We start from the raw sequence: 5,919 nt of genomic DNA, 5'->3' as shown, positions 1-5,919 counted from the left end.
ACACATGCAAACATAAAATGTAAATTTATCTTTTAATCCAAATTAAATGTACATTAATATTACATCTAAGAAAGGGTTTCGAAAATTTTTATTGCCCTCAACGGCAGACGAGTACGCAACCCGGCTCGTGATAAGTGGTCACCAGTGCTTATAAACTTTAGCGGTGCCATAGGGGTCGCTGTCTATCACTTAAGTTTTAATAAATTTTTAATATACTCAGTCACAAGCATATTGATTTCACACAATGAAAATGTAAGAAACGTAATCATGTTTGGGCATTTCGTTTATATCTGCTCATACAGAAAACACGACTTAGCTAATATATTCCACAATAATGCTTTTGAATTACCATTAATCAAAATCATCTTCTCGTAGAATTTACAAAAGGTTATTTACAAAAATTTATATCAGTGTTTTCATATATTACTAACTTATTAATTACAACAACTATTCAAATGTAATATACTATAACTATAAGAACTAAACAACCTATTTTAAAACAAAATTGGTATCAATTTAGTTCATATTAACTATTTCAATTATTAATTTATAAATTATAAACATATTTAAAAAAAAATTAAGATCCCTTGTGAGTTCACATTCCTTGCTGAATCAGTTCTTCTTCTGAAAAGGAGAAACAAAGTATCTTAAGTATGTAACAAATATTGAAAAAATACGACCATGAAAAATTGAGTGTTAATCTAATCATACTTACATAACCTTCTGCTTCAAATATAGTGCATCAATCTTAATTTTCATGTTTCAGACATTTTATGTGCTCCTTATAATTTTTCCATAAAATTTTGTCATTATCGAACATTTGTCTACAAAAAAAATTATATATATATATGGTAGAAGGATGAACGTGGTCACAGGCCACTTGGTGTAACTAGGTTATCAAACACCAGAAAACAAAACGTGAATGCCATCATCTAACTTTGGATGTGAGATCAATTGTGCTGTATTTTATTTAAATAGGAAACCATGACTGCTTCCCGACAGAAATAAGCAAGATGGTGATACACATCGGTATAACTTAACAATATGCCCTACCTCAACCATTTATATTCCAGTCAGAAGTTGCAGTATTCTTGTATAGTAAAAATATTCTATTTAACCACCAAGAAATCAAAATGATTTATAATTATACTAACCAAGTTAATTTAACAAAATCATTTATTTTCTATATTTTTTGTTATAATTATAATATAATCTCATAAAAGAATTAATGTCTAAATTGTTTTCAGCTAAATCATGCATGCAGGCAGTACATCCAGTAAAAATCTTTGGTTAACATTTTTTTATAATATATCCTGATACATATTTCTTTAATTCAGCATAAATCAAACAATCGCTACTTTTTAATTGACCCACCACTAATATCAATTGCTCAGTATCAATAGAATAATCTATTTTGAGAATATCATTAGACTTCTGATTGAAAAACTTTGTAAAGATTTTCATTGGATTAGTGTTGTCTTTCTCACAATTCGCTCCTAGAGAATGAGGTGAACCAAAATTATTAATGAGCAATGTTTTAAAAGCACTAATAAATTGACTACAATTAGGATTAATATTTCTAAAACCGTTACTTCTATTACTACTAAAGAAATTCTCCAATGGATCTTGATTCAAATTTCTAGTTAGTAAATTGCAGATATTGTGGTATTGATTTAAAAAATGCCACAATTCTTTAAATACTTTGATGTTATGGATCCAATTTTGGATTGAAAGAATTGATTTGTGTTTAATATTTACTACATTATTTTTTATAACAACTGATTTGAATTTAATAGACTCTAATATAGGCAGTAAATCATGCCATAAATTAAAATGAGGAGAATTTCTTTTTAAGCAGTTTTTGTATTGTTTTGAAGAATTTTGATAAGAATGACCATTAAATGAATCATATAATTTGTCAAATTATAGTTTGAGCTCCTCTAAAATTCTGAAAAGAAAAGTGTATAATTCATAATCAAATATACTTGACAAACTATTCAAATATGGGTTTTAGTCATGAATAGTTTTATGTTCAGTATTAGAGTAGTTTATTAAAAAAGACAGATATTGGCACCTACTTCTGTATGATACACTTTCAATTTTTGTCATATTATTCATACTTGAAGTCAGCACAATTCCACTCAACAACTGTGGCTGATCAATTTCGATGTGAGCTGCATAATTTTGGTCTGAAATATTTACAAACAAATAAATTAATATTGTTTTAAGTCTATTTGATGGTAGTATGAAGCACTTTTCAAAATGTCTGTTGCAAAGGCGAATGTTGTTATACATATATTTTTCACTGTTTTCCTGAGATTCTGCACTTAGTACAGATTTCCATTTATTAAATCTCTCAATTTGTTCTATTATCAAACTTCATTCAAATATATAATTAATAATATTTCTGTTAGCAAATGATATAGCGGGAAAATAGTGCAAACTCACCGTTACCAAGGCATCCGAAATAAAATTTCATTCTTGATCTTCGAGGCATGCTGACTATTAATAATAAACTTTCTGTAAGTAATGAAAACAATATACACAGGCATACGAAACTTTATCGAAGAAAAAGTATTGGAGCCAAGTTATGTCTAAAGAGAATTCCAAACAGTTTCTTAATGCCTAATCGTCTAATATTCTCACAAACTAAAAGTTGCTCCAAATTGATACTAAATCGTAAAATAGCTCACAAACAGAGACCAAACCAAAAACGATTTAAAAAACTAAAGCGTCAGGTACGCCATTTTGAAAACTACAAACTACTACAAAGCTGCCAATCCAAAGTAAAATATTTCTAAAATTTGGTTTTAGTAGCAGTTTATTTCCATGATACTGTTTATTTTCCTAACAGAAATATCATTTAATGTAACATAAGACATGTTGGATTTTTGTTAAAAATAAAAAATATTGATAAGTACGGTTTATGTTTCTAACATATATTTTTTTTGTTTCTGAAATAATTCCAACTTCTACCAACGATAGCATTTTTTATTGAGTCAGAACTCATATCTGCCATCTAGTGAGTTTATTAAATCATTAATGCCTAAACGTTACAAAAATGACGTCGCCACAGGAGTAAGATGACGCTAGTTGTATGTTATTTTCCTTTGTATGGGAGTTGCACCCCCCTGCCAGTGACTGTGGTGCGGGCTTCGTCGATGGATGCACGCGGGCGGCGGGAGGGGGGCGAAGCTCACGTAGCTTTTCGTAAGCACAAGCACTACATGCACTACGGTACATGTGCCGCCATCTAGGCAGCTAGCGGTGAAGCGTTATCGATCGGGAGCTAACACCACGCTTTGGATTAAATTACGCTCGCGGTAATTAGTAACTGACAAACTCCAAAGGTGGCGCCATCCCAATAATTCATTAGCATCCCATTACTAAATCCGCGCGTAACCAGAATATTTTAGGTGATTTTCTTACACCTTGGGTTACATTCTTGGAGTTTTAGTAAGGATCCCTAACTTTTTTCAAAAAATAACATAGGCTATGTCACTCGGAAATACTGTAGCTCCTTAACAGTGAAAGAATTTTTCAAATCGGTTCAGTAGTTTCAAAGTCGATTCAAAACAAACAAACAAACAAATCTTTCCTCTTTATAATATTAGTATAGAAGTATAGATTACTTTATTCTTTCATCAATAGTTTTCGCAGGGCACGCGATGTAAAGAATATTTTAGGTGATTTTTTTACACCTTGGGTTACATTATTGAAGTTTTAGAAAAGATCCCTAACTTTTTTCAAAAAATAATAATGCCTATGTCACTCGGAAATACTGTAGCTCCTTAACAGTGAAAGAATTTTTCAAATCGGTTCAGTAGTTAGTTAAATCGGGCGCCTCTGCTGACGCATGTCTGCAAAGGCAGATCTTCGGCGAACTCAACTGCTGAATTGTGGAATTCGCAGACGACGGCATCCGCTGGACCGGTGGTCCGATGCCCTTCCCGTTAGATTAAGATTAGTAATAAGTTAGTCTTAAGTCAGATTTGGTACGGAATAAACGTTCATAAAATATAATTTCTATTTTTTAAAACGTACTCCGCGTGGCCCGCAACTTGACTGGCGCAGCCGGTAGGATTTCCGCGATCGCGAACTCAATCTGGAAGTAATCGCGACGTACGTTTTTACGCGTTTAACGGAAATTCGAACAAAATAAATTCGTCAAGACATCACAACCACAACAGCTCCGGAAGTCACCACCATCTGCTTGAGATTCACCCCGAGGATATGGACAGTCTGTGAGTAGACCCTAATCGCTATTTTCATTCCATTCCATTCCTTAGTATAATAGTTATACGTTTTTCTAGAAGACAGAGCGCTATTTCCAAAATTCGAAAGGTGTTTTCAGTTTTCTTTTAGGTAGAAATTAAGTGTAAAATTAATAAAAGTACATATAATACATAAAATTAAAGAATATTGAAATTTACTTTTAGTTATAAGAATTACAAAATTTTATACGACATACTTATTAAAATTATTTCAATTTTATTTAAACAAATTAAGTAATACAATAAATTAACATGTACAACATATCTCAGATACCACGTGAAATTGCTAACGTCATCCCCAAATTCGATGGTGACGAAAAGTTATTAAATTTATTTATTAGAAAATGCGAATATGTAATTCGATTGTGTCGTGTAGATGATAGTAGAGAACAGGACTTATATATATTTCATGTTGTGACATCCCGATTGTGTGGGAAAGCCGCAGCTCTTATTAGCGAAAGACAAGACTTAGATCTTAATATTCAATGTTTCAGGGAATTAAATAGCTTAGTTAGTATTAAGTTTATTAAGAATTTTACTTATAATTTTATAGATGTAAGAGAACAAGTAGACTATATGCAAAATCTAACAGTGAGCAAATTCGAACAAATCACTCCTACCTTTAAAATCAAACGCGGACTGATTAACCCAATTGGATCATTAATTAAAATCATTACAGGAAATCTGGATCACGATGATGCCATAAAATATGATAAATTAATTAATGAAATAAAATCAGATCAAGACGCTAATGATAAAAAAAAATTAACGTTAATCTCTGAAATGGTGCAAATTGTATCTAATTCAACCATTACCTTAAATAGAAACCTCATTCGATTGAATAACGAAATTGCAACATTGTGGCAAAATTATACTGAAAATTTACGAATTGAACACTTTGAAGTTCAAATCATATCCGCATACAATAAAATATACCATAACCTGCAGACGATTCATGCTAAACTAAGTGAAATAGAAACTAGTTTTGCACTTAGTAGATTAGGAATATTACACCAATCCATTATTAATTCAAACAAATTATTAAGTTTACTGGAAAATATTCATAAGAAAGATAAATTAGTTTATACCCCTAGTTTAGAAAATTTAGTTAAGATAGAGCAAACGATAACACTTAAGGCTTATTTTAAGAAGAGCCAAATTACCTACGTTTTGGAAATACCTTTGATCGAAAAGGAAACCTATATCTATTATAAACTAATACCATTGCCCGTATCTCAAAATCCCATAGTAATTATCCTTCCAAAATATCCCTACCTCTTAGCGAAAGGGTTGAAGATCAGACTGCTTGCCCAGCCATGCCAGGAAATCGACGAGGCCAGCTTCATCTGCATCAACGATGAGATGCTGCAATTCATACAAGACCCCTGCATAACTGATCTAATGATGTACGTAGAAAACGTGAAATCATGCATTCAAATTCCAGTAATTATAGAAGACATCAAAATTCAGATCCTACAACAAAACCAATGGATTTTATACGCTAGAGATGAGACATTACTCACCAAAACCTGTCCTGAAGAAATATCCCGACAGAAAATCAAAGGCACCTATATACTCACCCTTGATGACCCCTGTGAAATTAAGGTCCGAAATATAACTCTGAAAATACGCCAAACCAATGTGG

General features: G+C 31.7%; 1 long non-coding RNA gene across 1 annotated transcript; it reads right to left on the bottom strand.

Moving 5' to 3' along the window:
* Nucleotides 1-536: 536 nt before the first annotated feature.
* LOC119630490 (uncharacterized) lies at nt 537-2,728 on the bottom strand. Its single transcript, XR_005246236.2, has 4 exons — nt 2,449-2,728; nt 2,079-2,189; nt 716-824; nt 537-624 (listed from the first exon to the last, which is right to left on the bottom strand). It is a non-coding gene; the product is annotated as an uncharacterized LOC119630490 (long non-coding RNA).
* Nucleotides 2,729-5,919: the final 3,191 nt, after the last annotated feature.

This window comes from Bombyx mori, chromosome W (genome assembly GCF_030269925.1).
Source record: "Bombyx mori chromosome W, ASM3026992v2".
NCBI classification, from domain to species: Eukaryota; Metazoa; Arthropoda; class Insecta; order Lepidoptera; family Bombycidae; genus Bombyx; species Bombyx mori.
Note: the sequence above shows the minus strand (reverse complement) of the source record. Positions and strands in the feature narration are given on the sequence as shown.